Source organism: Muscardinus avellanarius (genome assembly GCF_963383645.1).
Source record: "Muscardinus avellanarius genome assembly, chromosome: 6".
Lineage (NCBI taxonomy): Eukaryota > Metazoa > Chordata > Mammalia > Rodentia > Gliridae > Muscardinus > Muscardinus avellanarius.
This window is the reverse complement of record NC_137791.1, coordinates 74,035,901-74,059,044: the sequence shown is the minus strand read 5'-3', so window position 1 is coordinate 74,059,044 and position 23,144 is coordinate 74,035,901. Positions and strand designations below refer to the sequence as shown.

General features: G+C 36.9%; 1 pseudogene across 1 annotated transcript; it reads left to right on the top strand.

Moving 5' to 3' along the window:
* Positions 1 to 17,226: 17,226 nt before the first annotated feature.
* Positions 17,227 to 21,118, top strand: LOC308263956 (heterogeneous nuclear ribonucleoprotein K-like; annotated as a pseudogene). Its single transcript has 2 exons — positions 17,227 to 17,528; positions 20,076 to 21,118. The product of its transcript is annotated as a heterogeneous nuclear ribonucleoprotein K-like (transcript).
* Positions 21,119 to 23,144: the final 2,026 nt, after the last annotated feature.

The window sequence follows — 23,144 nt, the reverse complement described above, 5'->3', positions numbered from 1 at the left end:
TTAATATAGATTTAGCAAAAACCAGGCCTAAAGAATATGAAAAAATAGTAACAGAACCTCTGGAGCACATTATATATCTTTAACTGCTTTAATGTATAGTACCTTTGGCTTATCTTTTATTTTTAAAGATTTCTGTCTGGCTTTGATACCAATGTTACAGTTTCTATTTTGATTCTGTTTAAATAATTGGATTTGATTTCTTGTGTCATCGTCCATCATTGTAACAAGGAGATATTCTCCAAATTTGAATTTCAACCTTTTTCCACTCAGGGTCTCATGTCTTAAATATGACCGTTGATATTTTGGCTGTAGTTTTTGCTCCTCATATGCTATTTTCTGTGTAGTTGGATAATATAACAGTGCTATTGGTTTGTTCACGCCTCAGTTTTTCCAGTTATTTTTATGCACTTTGGGTTTAATAAATTAATTTTCCCAGTTGTAAATTATCCATCTTGAGATTGTAATTTGTTTGTAATGTATGTCTTAACACCATGATTTGTTTCATGTTTGTAATTAATTTTGAGCTTTAAAAATAAAATTGCACGACAAATCATTATGGGCAGTGCTACTGCCATAAACTGCAAAATGAAATTTGTTACAAAAGCAAACTTTGTTTTTATTTTGATGCTTTTAAGGATAGTCTTAACAGTTAAAAATGAGTGGGATTAAGTTATAGCATACCAGAAAAATAGTGAGCATATTTTCACATTAGTAGCGTTACTAATATCTAAGTAATTGTAATATGAGTTGTATCATATTATCTCTACTGCCCAACAAACCTATCCAAAGTTTAGATCTTTTAAGCAAGCACAATTTATTATATTTCACAAGTCTGTGGATCAGATGGGCTTTTCTGCTCATCTGGGCTAGGCTGCTGGTCTTGGCTCAGCTTGCTCATACATTCATGATCAGCTGATGGGCCAGCTGGTAGCTGTGCTCCTGGGAGTCGGCTGCTTGTTGGGTCGGGTGATGGGGCTGCTGGGCCACGTCTCTGATAACACACAGCAGCCCAGCCAGGGCTTGCTCATGTGTCTGGCTCAGGGCTTGAAGAGCCAGAGTAGGGTCATGGAAAGCCTCTTGAAGACCAGGGCCAGAAGTGGCTCATCACTCCCATCACATTCTAGGGACTAAACCAACTTACAAGGGTTTATTCAAGAGATGGAGAAACTGAATTCTCCTGAAGGAAGGAATGGCAAAGTTATTGGGCAGAAAATTCAGAGTCAGGGAGAAGAGTTGTGGCCACCTGTTTAGTCTACTTCTACCTTAGTCTGAACTCTCAGCCTTTCGGTTTTCAAGGTTTTAACTATGATGGATATTCTTTTCCTGCCTTATCTAGATATCATTCATAAAATAAATCTGCGGAAATAGATACATTGTGCATGCAGATATGCTGTTATTTTTAGATATTCTGGAGATTCCCAAACTATTCAGCTGTTCATTTTTTCTTGTGAAAATTATGGCAGTCAGAACAGTATATTATAAGAAAGTTTAAACAAAAGTTATGGCCTTTTGGTGGGTTATAAATACATGTTACCATCTATTGAAAAAACAGAACTTGTCATTTAAACCTGAAATGCTAGTTTTAAGTTTGTTAGCTCAGTTTAGATTTCATTGATTCAAATTCTAACTCTTGCCACTCACTGTGTGATCTTGAGCAAGTGAGTTTTCCTTTATGTGCTTGAATTTCCTCACTGTAAAATGAAAATAATAACAATATCTGACATTTTATTTGAATGATAAAGTGAGAACAAATTTGTAAAACATTTAGAAAAATTTTTGACATATAAAAATACTAAATAAATAGCAGGTCATATTTTGATTATCAACCTAAGATCCATTGTTACAATCAGGGTTTTTTGGTTTTTTTTTTTTTTTTTTTTTTGTGTGTGTGTGTGTGTGTGTGTGTGTGGTACTGGCGGTGGAACCCAGGGGCTTTTCCTACCTCTGGGCTACACTTCCAGACCCATTTTATATTTTATTTGGAAACAGGGTCTCACTAAGTTGCTGAGAACTCACTAAGTAGCTGAGGCTGGCTTCGAACCTGTGTGATCCTCCTGTCTCAGCCTCCCAAGCGCAGGTATTACAAGCGTGCGCCACCATGCCCAGCAACTATCAGGTTTTTTATTTTGTGGTCTTTTTACTGGAATGTGACTAATTGAAGTAGGAACTGTTTTAGAATTTGTTAGCAATAGTGACTAGGAAAATTATATTCATGAAATGCTCAATTTATATTTCAAAATAGAAGTAAAAATTAAATTAGATTTGTCACAATAAGTATTTATCATTGTGTTAGCCCTCTAAATAGATGGTAAGGATAAAAGGATACTAAATTTCTGTAATCATCTTTTCCCATTCTACCAGGTCGATCATTTTCTTTCCAAGGTGTTACCTGGAAATATTTTATAGTCAAATGTTAAAAGCATTATTTTAAATTTTTCTGTTTACCAACAGGGGAGAAAAATATATTGTAAAATGTAGGCTAGATTATGTCATGGGGCTGGAGGTGGGTTGTGTGTTAAACATAATGCAAACATCCTTTTGAGTTCTCTGTATAATGCCCTCCTAAATCTCTAGAGTATATCACAATGAAGAAATTTAATGAGGGAAAGAGAAACAATGAACTAAAAAAAAAGAGCGAGAGAGAAAGGAAGTGACAATAAACACCTGGGTTTGAGCTTTTGGGGAAGGGAGAAGAAGTGATGGCTAACAATGAAGATGAGTCCATTTTCTAGGAAAAAATAAGAAAAATATAGTGTTCTAGCCTCATTATGTGTGAATAGACTATCAACAAAATATTAGATCATTTCCCCAAAAAATCTAGGGAAGTAAAGTTAGGAACTAAGTGAAGCGCATTATTCTAGACCAAGAAATAATTATTAAGAGCACCGAACTTTGAAAACCACTGAAGTTCCCAAATATTCATTTAGTTGTTGATACTAATCACAACAACAATGTGTTACTAATATAATTAACGTAGTACATTGAACACCAAACAAACAACAAATAAAATTTCTATAGCGGTCCCTAGGTTACGAACCAGTGAGGGATAGATTGAAAAGGAAAGCAGATGGATGCGTTTGCTTGAAGAGAGGACCCTTATCACTAATTTCAAGGGTAAAATAAACTCACGATGTAGAAATATATCATAAATACATACTAGGCTTTATAATTTATAATCACTCTCAAACATGTGATCTCATTACTTTTCAACAAACAAATCATGGGCAAAATAGAATCCAGGATAATATAATCATTACAAAATGTAAAAAGATTGCAATAAAGATTTGTTTCTACTTGTTGTTACCCTTTGATTTAATAATGAATTAAGATATAAAATTTGCACATAGGAACAATAATACTCATTTAGTCTTTGCAAAATTAGTCACTTCTTGGATCAATGAGAACTTTACTTAAACATCTTTAAATAATTTGAACATAAAAATTTGATAGATTATTTATTTGACAGGTGACAGCATATTTGGAGACATTAGAAGGTGGTTTTTAATAAGATCTATATTATTATGTTAATATTTCCAAGACTCCATTAGGAAAGACTTAAAAATAGATAAGAAATAGGAGGTAGGAGAAGTGAGTAGAGGGGTACATATCTAATCATAGCTCTTAGATGTACAATTAATGTTTTTATTTTGATAAAATGCTCTCTTTAGTATTCAATTTTTCCTTCAACAACCAACGACAGTGTTCATTTTGCTACAATTCCCTCCACTTGCCTTATCACTGTTATCTTTCTCTACCACACATTTATGCTAGTCAGCTCAGACTAACTACAAAATATAAATACACTTCTTAGCAGCTGTTACCATAATTCTAAAAATATACTTTTTCTTACAGAATTTCAAACCTTCTGGGCTTCTTTCCAGAGTTAAATCCTGTTGACTGGATTTACCAGGGTGAAGAGAAAAAGAGGTATTTCATTTTAAGATAATTTCTTTTCTAAACACTTATAAAGGTAATAAACATGTTTTTAATTGCTTATTTTTTACCTTTTTCCAAGTGTTCTACCAAATATTTGTTTTCTAGTTCTGTCTTAGCGTTTTGCCTTCTTGCATATTTATATTTTAATCGTTGCACTCATTGGAAAGAGCACCTTCAGAACTATAAAGCAGGGAACATTTTTGAACAGGGAAGATCTGAACAATATTACACTTAGTGTATATTAAACCGAGCTTCTAATCCTGCTCCAAAGAGGGAGTACCCTCTGCCCAGGAGAGGTTTGGCCTCTCCTGGGACTCCAAGCTATGCTACCAAGTTTAGAGCATTTCTTCACTCTTCCAAAATGGGATATGTCTTTCCAATTATCTAATGATAATCTAATGAAGAGTTCTAGTGAAATAACATTATTTTATAGACTTTGTTTATTGCCATCAGCCATGCACAGGATTGTGGGAAAGAAAGAGACGATCACATTTACCCCTCCCAATAAAAGCCTTTTTCCCCAACAGGCATTCTGACTATATTCATGTTATGCATACTTTTTCAAAGACTGTGTTTACTGGTAGTCAACAAATAAGCTCCTATTCTCCAAAGAGCTTCCCTTCTTTCTTTCTACTTCCTATCAGTTAATCTGAGTCCATTTTTTTCTGCTAAAGGAAATAAGAAAAAAATAATTTCTTAGCTCTGTTTAATCACTGGCAAGCAAGCATTAGAGCTACTGATTCATGAAGACTGCCAAAAATCTTGACCTAGTTACTGCTCCTTTTTGTGATATCTTACCGTGTAGTTGGTGGCATTTGGGAACACAAATTCACAGTTACCAGAAGTTAGGCTTATCACTGTTGCAAAGCCATTGAGTTCTGATCCAGAATCTCACAAACTAGTGTGTGCCCATGCACACTGAGCTCGTCCAGATAGACTGAACAGGAGGAAAAACACAATGCCAAGAGACAGAAACCAGGTCCTCGTTAATTGGAAACAAGTCATTTTATGGTGATGTTGAAGGAGATAGAACTGCATTCTTACTGGAACCCTATGTTCCACCAGGATGACACCGTGAAATGAGTATACTGCCAGTTATTGCCACTAAGTGATAAAATACTGAAAAAACAAGTGAGTCATTTGGAGTGTGTTCTTATTTTTTTGTTGCTGTTGTTTTTATACTTTGACACACTTTAAGCTTCATGGTCTTTTTTTTTAATCTTTCATTTTCCTTACATTCAGTCTTAAAATGATTCCTGATTAGCAGATGGATGGCTATAGAAACATCAATGTATCTGTGGAAATTGGTTATAAAAAGGTGGCAAAATACATTCAACACCCAAAAAATTCATAGTCTAAATTGTGGAAACTCAATCCAGCGCCAAAAAAGAAAGCTAGATTTAACTGTCAATAGGACCATTTAAATCAGTAAATATTTATTAAGCATTTGCTTTTCTCTAATTTTATTGCTCATTTTATTGCTGTTGCCTAAAATATTCTCCTCACTACCTTTCCCTGAAGATCACATCCAAATGTAGTCTATGTCTTGAAATTTTCTTTAATTGCCAGCCTATGGTGCCTCATCAGCCCTTCTGTCTGTCTACCTTAAACAAATTTCTCTGCCATTTTATGTCTGCAGGACTTTGAAAATATCCCATACTGCCATTGTTGAAGCCTTCTCCACCTTGGAGAGTTGGGCCTGTCGTAGTCACCTTTGTGGTTTTTTTTATAGCACACCGAATCTTGTAGTGACTTGAGAAAACAGGGTGTGGAATTTACAAATCAATATCTTATTTCTAGTTTTCTAGCATCTTGCTGAACACTTTGGCACATACTAAAAATAGATCACATATTTTTCTTGCAAGTTTACAATTTGCATTTTCAATGAGTCCAAGGCTGATGGAATTATGACAGGACAAGAAATTGGTGGGTTCAGAATAAATCTATTAATAGCTTTTCAGATAACTCATTCTGAGTGACTGAAGGAGCTTCACTAAGTAATAAGAAAGTTGAGAATTTTCAGATAAGGTAGTAATAGGAAGTAAGATTCCTGATGGACTGAGAATAACAATCTCCAGGAAAGTTTAGCACAGAGATTTTACTGCAAATGCTCAAATAAGGTCAATTATTTTTTCCCCTCTGCAGTATGCTTTGAGATTGGTCACTTTTAATTTTTTTTTTAGACTTCCACTGGAACAATGTAGTTAACAATGTTGAGGAATTTTATGGAGAAATCTGCAAAGTTTTATCTTTTTATTTTATAGTAATATACTTGTATCAGTTTTCAGATTGCTCAAAAGAAAACATAGCTATTTAGATAAAAGTAAATTTAAAAATTTATCTTTGGAGAAACTGTTAGTAAAAAATACTTGAAATTAGAGAATATAAATGTAGTATAAAATGATTGAACCGAGCAAGTTTTTTTTTCAAGACAAATGAATTAATGGGTCACTAGGAGTTGTTTAGTGAAATATTTGTGTGTGTGTGAGAGCCGGGTCTCATGGTGCACACCTATAATTTCTGCTGCTTGGGAGGCAGAAGGATGGCAAATCTGAACCCAGCTTGGTGATTTAGTGAGACATTGTCTTAAAATGAAACAAAAAGGGCTAGGGATGTAACACAATGGTAGAGCAGAGTAGTAGAGTGGCTTCAATTCTCAGTACGGCAAGAAACAAAAAAGATATTTTTAATTTCTAGAAATGAAGCTGTTGCACAGGACACCATGACTAAATCTAGTAAGTATTTGCAACTATTGAATAGAATCTGGAAATAATTGGTTTTGAAGTTTCCATAATATTTATAAATTATGCCAACTGTATTGTCAGGCTTATAAAATATAGTTGTTAAATAACAAAATAAATGTGTTAAAATGAAAAGAATTTTAAAATAACCTTGGTATTCTCTAAATATACACCATATCATGTTTATTTTTATATGTTCATTTGTGGTTCTTTTTGTTTTGTTTTGCTTTGTCTTCTGTAATTGCTGGGGATTGAATCCAGGGCATTATATATGCTAGTTATACACCCTACCACTAGGTTACATCTTCAAATCCTTATTTCTACATTTATTTTTATAAATCAATCTCTCTAATTTTATCTATGTATAGCATTGCTTTTTGTAGCATTTACAAGACACATGCATATGCCATTTTCCAGCACAGTTTATAAGATAAAAGTACTCAATGAAGTTTAAATTAATAATACTGAGGAATATTGAGACAGACATAAATAAAGCTGCACATCAGAAGGTGAGCTGTATGAAAATGTGTAAAACGTAAGATCTGAAATAAGTTTTTTATTTTTCTAATAACTACTTTTGTATAACGATTTGGGGAGTTGTTAAGGAACAGCTAACATGAGTGAAACAAATCTCAAGATAAGACACAGATTAAATTGCCAACATCCTATGTCTGTTTTTTTGTGCCTAAACTAATGATTAAAGTAAACACTAAAGTGCTTGGGTACAGTACGGTAACATTCTAACTTTATTATAATTTGCATCATGAATAGACATTTCAGCTGCATAGGAGACACATACCTTTTGCTCTATTACTATCTTGTTGTGTTTAACAAACAAAAAAGCCAAAAAATTAAGACAAAATGTGCCCCCAAATAACTTTAAATTCAGAATTAAAATGAACAAATCTTTAGTACATATAAACTAGAGTATATATAAGCTTGATGTTCTGAAGATTCCTGTAGACCAACCTTCCTTCTTTCTCTTGAACATATCATGGATCTTAGAATAACTATCCTATTCTACCTTCTGAATGGATGCATTTTAACCAACAGGTGACATTATATTGATATAAATGCTAATATATTATCTTTCCTATAAAAGCTTACTCTTTATATGGCACGTGCAGTTTAGAACCCCAAGAAGACATGTACAAGCCATAGGGGAACAACAAAAAATTTGTACAAGAATTTTGTGCTGAGTTTTATTTTGGCTCCAAGAAATTGTGGGAGTAATAAAGAATCCTGACAATGATTTAATAAGTAATAATTATTATTTTTATTATATAAAGACTTTAGTAGCTAGGCGTGGTGGCACACACTTGTAATCCCAGCATTTGGAAATCTGACACAGGAGGATCGTGGTTCATGGACAGCCTCAGCTACTTAGGCCCTTTGCAACTCAGTGAGACCCTGTTTCAAAATAAAAAATGAAAGAAACTAGGGCTGGGGGAGTAGTTTGGAGGTAGATTGTCCAGGATTCCATCCCCAGTACCGCAAAACAACAACAACAACAACAACAATACCTTTACTGTGCCCTGGAGTTGAGACCTAGAGTGGCAGTGAGACTCATAGAGCTTTGACTTTGCCGTGATTTTCTATATCAGTGCACTTTGGATATCAACCTTGTTTTTGCTATTTTTTAATAATTTTATTGCTATATTATAATTTCACATCATAATATAGTTCAGAGTGATAGGGACATACAAGTACACACTTGTTGAGCTTTCCTCGAGCTCCCTCTCCATTCCCTGACCTTCCCCACACTTGCCACTGATAATTTCAGGACCTGCTTTTAGGAGATTTAAAGCCAAAGCATAATGTATAATTGGAGTAATACAGTTGAAAAATATGAGTAGAAGATGAGTAGAAGGCCTGAAAACATTTAGGCAGAGGATGAGCTGAAGGCAAATGATGAAAACTATTTTTTTCCAACTCAATCACAACTCTTCTGCATCGGTCTACCTTTGCTGTCTTTCAGGCAAAGGGCAATCAGGACAATGTTGGCGTTCATGGCTTGTGGTCTGAAGCAGTTACTCTGTCAGGAAAGTCTTATTCTGCATAGGAAATATCTTATATGTCATATCCATGCGTATCTCATCATTGTGCTTTGTAGTGTATCATGTAAACTGACATGGAAATTGGTTAGATAGCATTAATAGCCAACAGGTTTAAGCTGTTGACTTAACCTACACTTCTATCTTCCTTTCAGAAATTGCATATTAACATATATTTTATATGTTTGGTTTTTTGTTCACTCACCACTGTTTTATACACACAGATAAAGACACAAGAGGAATATCTTGATAAGTCATGATTAGAATCATCACAAAGACTATGAATGTCAAATTTCTTTTCTTCATTTCTTTTGAAGTTCAGCACTCTGTGGCTAAGCACTAATATCATTCCCCAGTTAGAATTCTACAAGATACGTTTTGTATTTAGAGTTGAATACTGAGTAGCTTTGATTAATACAAATTCTCCTCACTTTGCTCTGATAAACAGCCATGTCTGACCATGTAGTGGCATTTTATATACATTAGGGAACTTGGACTTACTATTGGTCCTTTCTAACCCTCTTTTTCCTGAGTGTGAAAAAACTTTTATGTTCCCCTTAGCCTGCTGTTCTCCATATTTTCTTTTGATACTGCTATAAAATGAGGAAATAACTGGTTTCTACTTTCACTTACTTTCCTGGTTTTGAAGGATATCCAATAGACAACATTACCACTTTCCCTCTGTCTGGATTTTTGAGGAGTAATGGGATCATACAGTTGGGATGAACAAGAATTAAGTGACCAGGGTCATTTTGAGAGCCATTTTTATTTCTACAGAAACAATATATATGCTTTACATGCAAAATGTATTGGAATTCCAAAATGGAGACTGTGCCTTTTAGTAGGAATACTTCAGTCAGTCTCAAAAGAACACACATTATTTGTTCTCCCCTGTCTAGGCAATTGTGACATCTCTGCCAACCTGTTGATGTTTGGCATGTATCCTAATGTCAGTTCCATCTTATAGGTTACCTTAAGATTTTCCCTGATTAACCTTGTATTAAATATTGTGATATGATATGGCTTTACTTAATTCCTGCCCTTGAGGCATTTGTTCTGTGTAAGGATATGTATTCAACATTTTATTTCAATTACCACAATATAGGTACTAGGCAACATGCACACATACACACACACACACACACACACACACACACACACACACACAGAGTATAAAAATCGAATTAATAAACAAACCTATTTTTAAAAAAGCAATAGGACATATAATGAAGTATGTCCAATTTGATTAAATATTTTAAGACTATTTTATTGTGATTCAGATACCTTATTAAAAGTACAACTACTTATTGCTAAAATAATAAAGATATAATTTAGAACCAGTCCCCATCACCATATCTCCCTCACCCCACATCATTGAATCAAAAGGCCATTTGTTGAAGATATAAGTACTTTATATCAAACTGGAATCTATAATAATTTTTAAAAAGGATAAAATTGATAGTTAATTTAAGAATTTTAAATTAATAGAATATATTTGATAGTCATAAAGATACATTGAAATTAGATTCCTTTGATAAATATGAATTATTTTACATAAAAATATCTTTACAGTATTGAAGAGGGAGGAGGTAACTGCAAAACATAATAAACACATATTTTGTACTTAAAATATTTGCTTTTCATTGCTGTCTACTTGGATTCTGAGAAGTATAAGACCAAGGTACCAGCAAATCTGTTACTTTTTGAGAGCTCTCCTCTGGTTTATAGATATTTGTCTTCTTGAAATATCCTTGCATAGTTGAGAAAGATAATGTTTCTCATGTTTCATCTTATATTGATTGTATCTTTATACACTTTCTTATCAAAGTCAACATTCTTTATGGTCTCACTATAAGGTATGCACATTGTTCTCTAGATTTTATCTATTTGGGCAAGAATTATCTTCACTGTTCTGTTAGGGAGGCCATATTAGTCAGCATTATCATGGCTATAATCTAAAAGACTTGACCACATAACTTAGAGGAAGGAAGATTTATTAACTCAAGGTTTCAGGGTTCAGTGCATGTGAGGCCAGGGGCTGTGAGTTTTGGGACATGGCAGTGGGAAACAGAAAAAGAGAGATTTCAAGATTTCACTCTCACATCATAGAGGCCAGAGCAAGAGAGCGAGCATGGGGAGAAGGCACCATATATAATCCCCAAGGCCACAGTCCCAAGGATTCACCTCCTCTTGCCACATCCTAGCAGCTCAGGCCACTATAAACCCATAAATCCATTATAATGGATTTATACACTTCTGAGATTACAACTCTCGTAACTGAACTGAATCAACCCTGAACATTAATAAATGAGCTCTTTAGGGAACATTGTGCATTCCACTATCACAAAGGCACACTGAGTACCTATGTTTTAGTAGATCATGGGGAAAGAAAAACATATAGTCCCTAATTTTCATCAGTGTATACACTGTTCTAACTTTTTCTATATAATTTATTTTCTATTTCTTGTGACATAACAGGATGAATTTCTTAGAAAGAAACAGCCCTGAACATAGCAAAGAACAAAGTTTACAAGTAACTAACATAAAAACTGGAAGGAGGTTTTCATATAGAGCCTAAAGTGGTTCTATTTACCTTATCTTGTGAGTGAGGAAATTTCTCTGGATGGGGTCAAAGTTTGACAAAAAGTATTTTGATAATATGTATATACCAAAAATGCTTAAATATTCTAAGAAATTAGAAATCTAAGGAGCAAACAGCTTAATAAGTGTGAATGTATGTCCCCATCACTCTGAACTTCATTATGATGTGAGATTCTGATGCACCAACAAAATATATTTTAAAAGAAAAAGAACTCATATCTACACATTCAGCACCAGTTGGTCTATGTGATTATATCAAGATTAATTAGTTTTAATGTAGACAATCAAATGTTTTCCATTTTTATAATAGAATCACAACATATCTGAATGTATTAATTGCTGAAATTATGTAATGAAATATGATGATTAACTTAGCAAACAATTCTTTCACATTTTATCAAACTTCTCTAAGTTTGTACTATTGCAGTAAATAAAAAGCAAATGGGGTGGATTGAATAATAAACAGTTATTTCTTACAATTCTAGAATCTTGGAAATAAAAGACCAAAGTACCAGCAAATATGTTACGTGGTGAGGATTCTTTTGCTGGTTTTCAGATGTCTGTCTTCATGAAATATCTTGCATGACTGAGAGGGAGAGAGATCATATCTCTCATGTATCATCCCAAAAGAGCAGTAATATCATGCATGAGGGCTCCAACCTCATGACATAATTATCTCTCCTAAACCCGGGTCCCAGATTCTACCATGCTGGGAATTAAGATTTCAACATATAGACTTGGGGGTATATACACTTTCAGTCCATGTTAAGAACTGTGCAGTAGGTCCACTGATAGATGTTAACTAACTTACCCAGTGAGTGTTAAGGGTGGACAAAGAATGTCTCCTGAAGAGCTCATGTATTAAAGTTCAGATTTGATATAATTGAGTCATGAGGTTGTTACCTCATGGGTAAATCCATTATGATGAGTTTACTGCTTGGCAGTAACCTAGACTGATGGGGTGTGGCTGGAGAAAGTGGATCCCTGGGGATGCGACATTAGAAATTGTGCTATTGTCTTTGAATACCCTGGCTTGCTTGCACTCTCTGCTTTTGGCCTCCATGAAGTGAGAGCAGAGCCTTTGTTCTCTTCCTCTGTCTGTGTTCTGCTGTCATACTCTGTCATTTGTAGACACTGGCCTCACATGAACTGAACCGAAACTCTTAAAAAAAAAAAAAAACTGTGAGCAAATAAACCTGCCTTTCTCTATGCTGTGTGGTCAGTTGTTTTAGACCTTAGCAGAGAAAATGCTGAGACAGGGTGTGACAAGCAAATGCTTAAGGTATTTATAAAACAGATACTCAATTTTTTAAATTTAACATTTAATATTTGAGAGAAAACAACTCTATGAAAGCGAGTGTTTTGGAGTTTCTTCATACACATTTATCATTTTGCATTGAATTTTTAATTAAATATTTTGTAGGGTAGTGTTTCATTTTCTCTTCCATCTTTATGACTTTTTGAAAGTTTCTACTGGAACCCTAGTAAACAGTGTGGATCCTTAAGGCTTTAGGAAGGCAATAGACACACACACCAAAAGAGCTCAGGAGGGCTCAGGCATGTACAAAACTAGAGAAACAGCACATGAACAAGGGAGAGATTGTGTTAAATAAGTGCCAAAAAATGGTTATGTGTGAAACAACTCTGAATACACCCATCTTTTTTTAGTCCCAAATTTATCAACTACTTGCTCTATGACCTTATCAAGGTCTTTTAATATCAGAGTCCTCATCCATAAAATAGGAAAACGACATAAAGAGCCATGTTCAGAATTAAATAAAGTGCTGTGTATAAAACATTAGTTCTTAGCACATAATTAGTGTTCAACGCTGTTTCCCTACTAAGCTTTCCTGGTTCTGTCCTCACATCCTTCTTTGTCCATAGAAAACAGAGTCCCTGTTATTTGAAAGGTTATTAATTTTTAAAATAAAAATGCTGCTGTGTTAGAGTAAATTACCTTCTATCAGCAGTAGTTTCTTAATTGAAATTTTATTACCTGATCATTTGCTTATTTACATGTAAGTGCTCACTACTGTTCCTATCCTGTCCTCCTGTTCATATCCATGGAAGTGGGGATATAAAATATTTAAAAGTATGAAAGCCAGAATTAATACACAGCCCTTACTTTAGTTAGTAGGTGTAATCATCTTCTTCCAATTATATCTTTTAGTGAATATACCTCTGATTAAGACAGACACTGTGTCTGCCCTCCTTGAGTTTATGTTGGAGGTAAATAAAGATCCATCCATCATAACATTACAAGCGGATATTGTGTGCAGGTTTCCAGAAGATAGTATGAAAAATAAAATAGTCAACTTAACAAAATATACTTTAGGTTTCAGTTTCCTAATTATTTTTGCAATTCATAGTTCCAAAATGTAGAAAAGTTAGCACAGTTTCAAAGACTCTTCTCCTTTTTTTTTTTTCCTCCAGGAATCTTTCTGGCAGTGGCAAGTTGAGAATGCGTCTGTGCATGCTGAGCAGCCTTGCCCAGATTCTGCCACCTGTTCCATCATTCTGGGTATATTTAGGGTATATTTCTTTTCCATATGGGCAATGTAATTCCATTAAGTAGCAATCCAGCACAGTTACTTTTTTTTTAACGTTAAACCTCGAGAGTTAATCGTCCATCTGTGTGTAATCATCGATTCCATTAAGCCTTATGGCCTTGTCAGATTATCAAACATTTTCCACAGTACTCCTTTCTTCACAGGAAACACATTTGATAATTAAGGGCATGATGGAATCTAAGTTTTTGAGTCTGACTCCAAGGACCCACAGTGGCTTATGTTAATCCTGAATCAAACTTCATCTCCTCCCAATCACTGAGCTTTCACTATGGTAGCACAGAATGATAGGGTTCAGGCAGATTTTGAAACAAGTCGGATTCCATGTTCAGATGGCAGTGACAAGTCAAGTGATTCGCTGGGCTTGTTTTTACCCATAGGGCTTATCTTCAAATTTCTGTTCAGAGTGGCTGGGCACCATGGGTATGGGTGAGACACAACCTGTGTGCGAGCCAAACCTTGCACACTTCTCTTACTTGTTTCTATTTATAGGTTTTTGTCATCTCTTATTGAGACTAGCTTTCAAAATCTAGACTATCAATGGGGAACTTTACAGAGGAGATCAAGTGGAAAGATATCTTGACAAGTTAAATTTGAATTTTGATTTTTATAAGATTAAAAATATTAACAAATATCTATAAAAATAGTACCTACTTTCAGTATTTTTGTTCTTATTTTGTTAACTAAGCATGGGTAAGAATGAGTCAAATGAATAGGGCCTGGGGAAAATTAAAATCAAGAATTCTACTCTCTAGGTTGCAAAGTGCAGGAATGTGGTGAGACTAGGGTTTTGAGAGAGTTATTTTTTCATTCCTTGATATTAAACCATGCTAATGTATTTCTTATTATCCATATTTAACATTACATATAATCAACACATCACCAATATTTCATTTACAAATGATACAAATAATAATAATACAAATGAAACACTGTGCTAGGCCACTGGAGATATGATGTGTTGTATAGTTAACTGACAATGAGAGTTTTTTAAAATTAAGAAATAGAAAATCCCATGTCTTCCATAGTCTGAATTTCAGAATATAGTTCTGTGTTCCATTTCACTTGTTTTATTTTGATGTGAAATGTTTGTCTTTGCTCTACCCAAATCCAAATAACCTAATTAGATTGTGCTGTTGTATATCTTGAAACAACACAGACCCTTTCATAGTTCCATAGGGCGTCTGGACCAGGTGAAGCAAACAGGCTTTGTATGGTCTGCTGGCTGGAGAGTTGGGCTCACAGAGAGACAATCTTGGCCTTTGTGGAACAGCAGGTCTGGACAGCTTAGTTCACTGCACAGCCAACTTAGAAGCCCTTCCGGAGCAAATCTGGCCCAGAAGGCTGCACATATTTTTGCCTGGATAGACCCCTTCACGTTCAACAGGAGCCTCTGCAGCGATGATGAGGTCCTCCATATTGCTCATACAAAGCTACAGTATGGGGCAGGAAATCTGGCTCTTTAACCCTCTGGCTGCTGCACATGACTATTTGGCTAGCAGAGCAGAAAAATGTCGACAGCCTAAGGTTTAAATGATTAGTAACAGGTTTTTGAGTGATTTTCCCAGAATGTGCTAGTATAAATAGAGGACTGTGAAAGTGTGGTTTGTGGGATTTTTTTCTTCCTTTTGGTATTGTGATTTGTTTGTTTCTCTTTCTTTTCATGACACATTTCCTTTTGTGACTGCATAACCCAAGCCAAAGACCCAAATACAGGCTGAAAGGGGAGGTGCTCACCTCCCAGCACTTCTGAACCAGGTGTCTGCATCCTGAATGTGGGTCAGCTTTTTAATCTCCAATATCTCTCCGTTGTGGTGAGCTATTTTAGCTTACCCTACTCTAGATTTTGTGTATTGGCTACAAGAGTCAGAAAAGAGGACTAGAACATTACTATTTCATGCAAGATTTGAAGAATTCCTTTCTAATGAGTAATAGACCACATATTAAAAACTTGATGCTCTACTTACAATGTTGTGGGTTTTTTGTTTGTTTGTTTGTTTGTTTTGTGTGTGGTGGTACTGAGGATGGAACCCTCCTACCTCCAGGCTACACCCCCAGACCTATTTTATATTTTATTTAGAAACAGGGTCTCCTAAGCCAGTGAGGCTGGCTTCGAACCTGCGCGGTCCTCCTGTCTCCGCCTCCCAAGCGCGGGAATTACAAGCGTGCACCACCACACCCAGCACAAAGCGATGTTGTGTTTTAAATTTTTCTTTTTCAAATGTATTTTTATCACCCTTAAAGAATCATGACACCAACAAGTAAATTCATATCCTAAGTGGTTCAATAGATGTTACTTATACCATGTTATTAAAGAGTTAAAAAGATGATCTAGTAAGTATAGCTGTCTCCAACTATGCAAAGTTCTGAGCTTATTTTATTTTATTTATTTTATTTTTTTATTTTTTGGTGGTACTGGGGTTCCTGGAAGCTCTTCTACCTCCGGGCTACACTCCCAGACCTATTTTTACATTTTTTTATTTGGAAACAGGGTCTCCTTAAGCCAGCACGCGCCGCTGGCTTCGAACCTGCGCGATCCTCCTGTTTCTGCCTCCCAAGCGTGGGGATTACAAGCGTGCGCCACCACGCCCGGCGTCTGAGCTTATTTTATTAAAATAAATTATCTTAACTTCAGCTAATACAAACTTTTGATGATCAGAAACAGTTTTGTTCAGTAATAAGTATTTTTTAAAGATAAACTATGTTGCTTAAAAATTTGTGAATGGGCCAACTCCTGTTTGTGTTATGTTAAGGATAAATGGTATAAATTTTGACTTCTCATGTCTTAGTATGCCTGTTTACTGCTTTTTTGAGATGATACATGAGAGATATGATCTCTCTCCCTCTTAATCATGCAAGATATTTCATGAAGACAGACATCTGAAAACCAGCAAGAGAATCCTCACCAAGCAACATATGTTGTTGGCACTTTGATCTTTTATTTCCAAAATTCCAGAATTATAAGAAATAAGTGTTTATTATTCAAGATTTTATGTTTTTAGTATGAATGAAAATTAAAGCATCAAAATATAGGAAACCTCTAGGGCTTATTTAAGCAAATAAAAGAGGCCAACAGACCTCAGATTCCATATTTGCTAATGATTCTTATGAAGCTGGTATTTTGTATTTTATGTTGGTTGAATAACCACAATCTTTTGCCACAGTAAAAAGAACCATATTTAAACAACAATAAAGCAGGAGGACATGGTGCTTTTTGTTAGCATATATTCAGGTACCACCTATACCAACTTAAAAAGAAATCTTTGCTCTCTGACTAGCTTGACGGGCTGAGGCGGCGCGATTGGTGTGTCCATTTAATACAAGAAAATGGAAACTGAACAGCCAGAGGAAAACTTCCCCAACACTGAAACCAATGGTGAATTTGGTAAGCACCCTGCGGAAGATATGGAAGAGGAACAAGCATTTAAAAGATGTAGAAACACTGAGGAGATGGTTGAATTATACATTCTGCCTCAGAGCAAGAATGCTGGGGCAATGATTGGGAAAGGAGGCAAGAATATTAAGGCTCTTCGTACAGACTACAATGCCAGTGTTTCAGTCCCAGACAGCAGTGGCCCCAAGCGCATATTGAGTATCAGTGCTGATATTGAAACTGAAGGGGGTCGGGGGTCTTCAGGACCAATGAAGGGGGGGTCGGCACAGGAAAGACCCAAGGCCAGCCATCTGAGATAAGCAAGCAAGCAAGCATGCAAGCAAGCAAAAGCTTTATTAAAGGTTGGGCACCTTGTCTTTATGCCCTGGCAGCAAACCACCTTCTATAAAAAGAAGCTCACAAACTGGCTTTCGGAGCACCCTTAACCATTTTATCTCCACATCATCTCCGAAGTTTGCTTGCCTATAAAGGCTTACAGACTTTACCTCCCTCCAGAATCTTCTCTCTCTTAGTCTCATTCCTCCAATATCTGTCCCTTTCTTTTGAGGCCTGCCCACCTCTAAATCCTGCCTCCTTACTACCAGAAGCCACAGCTAACCATCCTTCTCCTATACATAATTATTGTGATATTCTGGAAGCCTTTCTCCCTTGTTCCTCAACCTCATCATTAACAGATCCTGATTTTACTTGGTTTATTGATGGGAGCTCAAATCCTTTTGGATGGGATATGGAGGGCGGGCTATGCAATAGTCTCATCCACCGAGACAATTGAGGCCCACCCTCTTCCTGTTAACACCACCAACCAACAGGCTGAGCTAATGGTGGCTATTAGAGCGGCACAGAAAACTCTCACCCTGTATACAGACTCCAAATATGTTTACCATATCTTAGTTTCACATGCTGCAATTTGGAAGGAACGTGGTCTTTTCAATTCTAAGGGATCGGCTATTATTAATTCTAAACTGATAGCTAAACTTCTCCAAGCTTCTATCCTCCCACAGCAGTTAGGTATTGTTCACTGCAAGTCTCATCAGACTGACTCATCCCCAATAACCCAGGGAAATTCTAGGGCTGACCAGGCAGCACGGGAGGCAGCCCAAAAAACTTATCAACCCCTTCCCTTTGTACTGTTATTACACAATGCTGATGACATTCCTTCGCCAGCCTCTAATAATTTGGATTCCCCCTCTGATTCCAACCATTCCCATTCTGATCTTTTACAATATCTACATTCCTTATTTCATTCAAACTCACAAAGCCTTGAGTTATTCCTACAATCGTTCTTTGTTCTCATACCCAAGGACAAAAAATTCCTTCATCAGATTACATCTAATTGTATCATTTGCCAAAGAACAAACCCAACCACTCCCCTTAGACATAAGGCCTTTCTGGCCCACCAGGCAAGGGGACATACTCCAGCTGCTGATTGGCAAGTAGATTATACCAATCTGCCCAGGGTTAAGAGATTCAAATACCTTCTCGTCTTCGTCGACACTTTCTTGGGACGAATCAAGGCCTTCCCAACCTCCAATAAAAGGGCCTCTACGGTCTCTGATCTCCTAATTTCTCAAATCATCCCCCACTTTGACATGCCTTCCTCTTTACAATCTGTTAATGGCCCTGAGTTCACTTCCCAAATAACTCAATCTGTAGTCAAGCTCTATCTCTGTCTTGGCATTTTCATTGCCCATAACGTCCTACTTCCCCTGGCTCTTTTACGTATTTGAACCTTACCAAAAAACCCTCCCTTTTATCTCCCTTTGAGATTATGTTCAGCCGCCCCTTATTCCCCCCAGAAATTTCTCCTCATTCCAATGTCTTTCCTCCACAAATAGCCTTTCTGCTCTTATCCCATCTCAGATCAGAACTCTGGAAATATCAAGACTGGCTACTCCCTGACCCCAAGCAGGCACTCACCATCTCCTCCTTGAGCATCACTTTCCCAGCCCTTTTGAGCTGCAGTACCTATAAATGCCTCTCAGTGTGCCTTCACCTCTCAAACTAATTCATTTCATACTCTCCAAAATATTCCCTTATGGGAACCCAATGACGACAATATCACCCAGCCAGAGTTTACATTTTTGTGGCATCACCTTCCTCCTGAGATCCCACTTGTCAGTAGATTATCACTCTTGCCAGTCCCAGTTATACCCAACCAGGCCATTTCTTCTGGTGCAATGGGACTCTCAGCAATGTCATATATCCCAACTCCACCACTCCCTATTTCTTGGTCAGAGTGGTCCCACAACTGACTCTCTACAGCTATGCCGAACTACAATATCTGATTACCCCACCCAAGCTTACAAAAAGGACTGCTTTTCTCCCTATTCTGGTTAGGGTATCCTTAACCTCCTCCCTCGTCAGAAACAAACTTTCTTCAGAATTTCTCCAATAGTTTCAGAAGGGGGTCGGGGGTCTTCGGGACCAATGAAGGGGAGGTCGGTGCAGGAAAGACCCAAGGCCAGACGTTGGAGATAAGCAAGCAAGTAAGCAAGCAAGCAAGCAAAATCATCCCTACCTTGGAGGAAGGCCTGCAGTTGCCATCACCCACTGCAACCAGCCAGCTCCCACTAGAATCTGAAGCTGTGGAATGCTTAAATTACCAACACTTTTTTTTTTTTTTTTGGTGGTACTGGGGGTGGAATCCAGAGGCTTTCTACCTCCGGGCTATACTCCCAGACCTTTTTTATATTTTACTTGGAAACAGGGTCTCACTAGGTTGCTGAGAACCTCACTAAGTAGCTGAGGCTGGCTTCAAACCCATGCGATCCTCCTGTCTCAGCCTCCCAAGCGCGAGGATTACAAGTGTGCGCCACCATGCCTGGCTTAATTACCAACACTTTAAAGGAAGCGAGTTTGACTGTGAGTTAAGACTGTTGATTCATCAGAGTCTGGCAGGAGGAATTATTGGAGTCAAAGGTGCTAAAATCAAAGAACTTCGAGAGATCACTCAGACAACAATCAAGCTTTTCCAGGAATGTTGTCCTCATTCCACTGACAGAGTTATTCTTATCGGAGGAAAGGCTGATAGAGTGGTAGAGTGCATAAAGATCATCCTTGATCTTATATCTGAGTCTCCCATCAAAGGACGCGCACAGCCTTACGATCCTAATTTTTATGATGAGACATATGATTATGGTGGTTTTATAATGTTTGATGAGCGCCGTGGATGTCCTGTGGGATTCCCCATGCGGGGATGAGGTGGCCTTGACAGAATGCCTCCTGGTTGGGGTGGGCATCCCATGCCTCCCTCTAGAAGAGATTATGATGACATGAGCCCTCGTCGAGGACCACTGCCACCTCCTCCTCCTGGTTGAGGTGGCCGGGGTGGTAGCTGAGCTCGGAATCTTCCTCTTCCTTCCACCATCACCACCCAGAGGGGGAGATCTGATGGCATATGACAGAAGAGGGAGACCTGGAAACTGCTATGATGGCATGGTTGGTTTCAGTGCTGATGAAACTTGGGATTCTGTGATAGATACATGGAGCCCATCAGAATGGCAGATGGCTTATAAATCACAGGGTGGCTCTGGAAATGATTATTCCTATGCAGGGGGTCATGGATCATATGGTGATCTTGGTGGACCTATTATTACTACACAAGTAACTATTCCCAAAGATTTGGCTGGATCTATTATTGGCAAAGGTGGTCAAAGGATTAAGCAAATCTGTCATGAGTCGGTAGCATCGATCAAAATTGATGAGCCTTTAGAAGGATCCGAAGATCGGATCATTACCGTTACAGGAACACAGGACCAGATACAGAATGCACAGTATTTGCTGAAGAACAGTGCGAAGCAGTATGCAGATGTTGAAGGATTCTAATGCAAGATATTTTTTCTTTTTTATAGTGTGAAGAAGTATTCTGGAAAGTTTTTCTAAGACTAGTGAAGAACCCGAAGGAGTCCTGCATCTTTTTTTTTTTTTTTTATCTGCTTCTGTTTAGAAAGCCAACATTCCTCTGCTTCATAGGTGTTCTGCATTTGAGGTGTAGTGAAATCTTTGCTGTTCACCAGATGTAATGTTTTAGTTCCTTACAAACAGGGTTGGGGGGGAGGGCATGCAAAAACTAACATTGAAATTTTGAAACAGCAGCAGAGTGAGTGAATTTTATTTTTTGTTCATTGTTGGTGGTTAAAAATAATTCCCCCATGTAATTATTGTGAGCACCTTGCTTTGTGGTCACTGTAAACATTTGGGGGTGGGACAGGGAGGAAAGTAACAGTAGTCCACATGTCCCTGGTATCTGTTCAGAGCAGTGTGCAGAATGTAATGCTCTTTTGTAAGAAACGTTTTATGATTTTTAAAATAAATTTAGTGAACCTATTTTTGGTGGTCTTTTTTTTAAAGACATTTTTCAAATGGTGGCTGAGTTTCCCAACCCACCCCTAAACTAAACACTAAGTTTGTTTTCAGCTCCTCTGTTGGATGTAAGTACATATATATCTTGGATACAGGCAAAATATATTGACAGATTCAATTCTAGTGGTTTCTTGATGGTTTGAAAATCTATTGTGTGGGAAGAAATTCCATCATATTCATATTCATGCTTATTATAAGCTGGGGATGTTTTGTTTTTGCAAATGCTTGCCCCTACTTTTCAACAGTTTTATATGTTAGTAGTTGTGAAGAACCAAGGTGGGGAGCAATACTACAAACTGGGTGATGATATATATCAAAAGCCTGATTGGCAGCAAGTTTCATTAATCAGAATAACACTTGGTTATGGAAGTGGCTCATGCTGAATAAATTCTGATTATTTTTATTAGATAATTTCAACTATAGACTTAAAACTGTCAACCTGCTAGTGTCTATTAGTTAAACTTTTTTGAAAAATATATAGTTGTTTTTCCATTGTATGCGAATCGAAAGAAAAGATGTACCATTTCTCTGTTGTATGTTGGCTTATGTAGGAAATGTTTGTGAACAATTAAAAAAAAAATAAAAAAATTCCTGTGGATGTCTTGTGTAGTGTGTTGGCTTTTGTATTGATAGTTTAAAATTTACTTCCAAATAAAACTCCCATGATGCTAAAAAATCAAATAAAAAGAAATCTTTATTCTAGCTTTTATTCAAGGTTCAATTTTCAATGTCTCACTTTTCCCCTTACAAATAATCTTGAGAGACAAATTCAGTCCACTGACTTGGCTGGCTTGCTTGCTTCCTTCCTTCCTTCCTTCCTTCCTTCCTTCCTTCCTTTCTTCCTTCCTTTCTTTTTTGAGGCACTGGGAATGGAACTTAGGGGCATTCTACCTCTAATCTATATCCCCTGCCCTATTTTTTATTCTTTATTTTGAAACAGGGTCTCACTGAGTTGCAAAGGGCCTCACTAAGTAGCTGAGGCTGTCTGCGAACTGCGATCCTCCTGTCTCAGCATCCAAAATGCTGGGATTACAAGTGTGCACCACCACATATGGCTACTTCCTTGTACCTATTTGATGCTTTGTGCCCACCACTCCACTAAAATGGCTCTTACTGAAGTTATCTATACCTTGATGTATCTTTACCCACTTAACAGAACCTCATCTCTTCCCTATGAAGCTCCATTATTCTGGATGGTTTATTTCTTTGGTTTTTTAGCATGCTAACCTTTACTAGGCATCTTAATTGATCTTTCCCATGTTTCTTTATGGGACTCTTTTCTTTCATCTACCTTGTAATTTTCATCTTGTTTTTATTGAAAATGGTATACATTTAAACTGTGCTTGGTGCCCTCCACGCCCATTTTCCATTGCCCCCTTCCAACAATGAGTGTCCAGATTAACCATGCTATATTCATGCTTTTACACATATTCAGATATAGCTCCTCCATTAATCAACCTCAGCCTTCTTCCTCTCCTATCCTTCCATT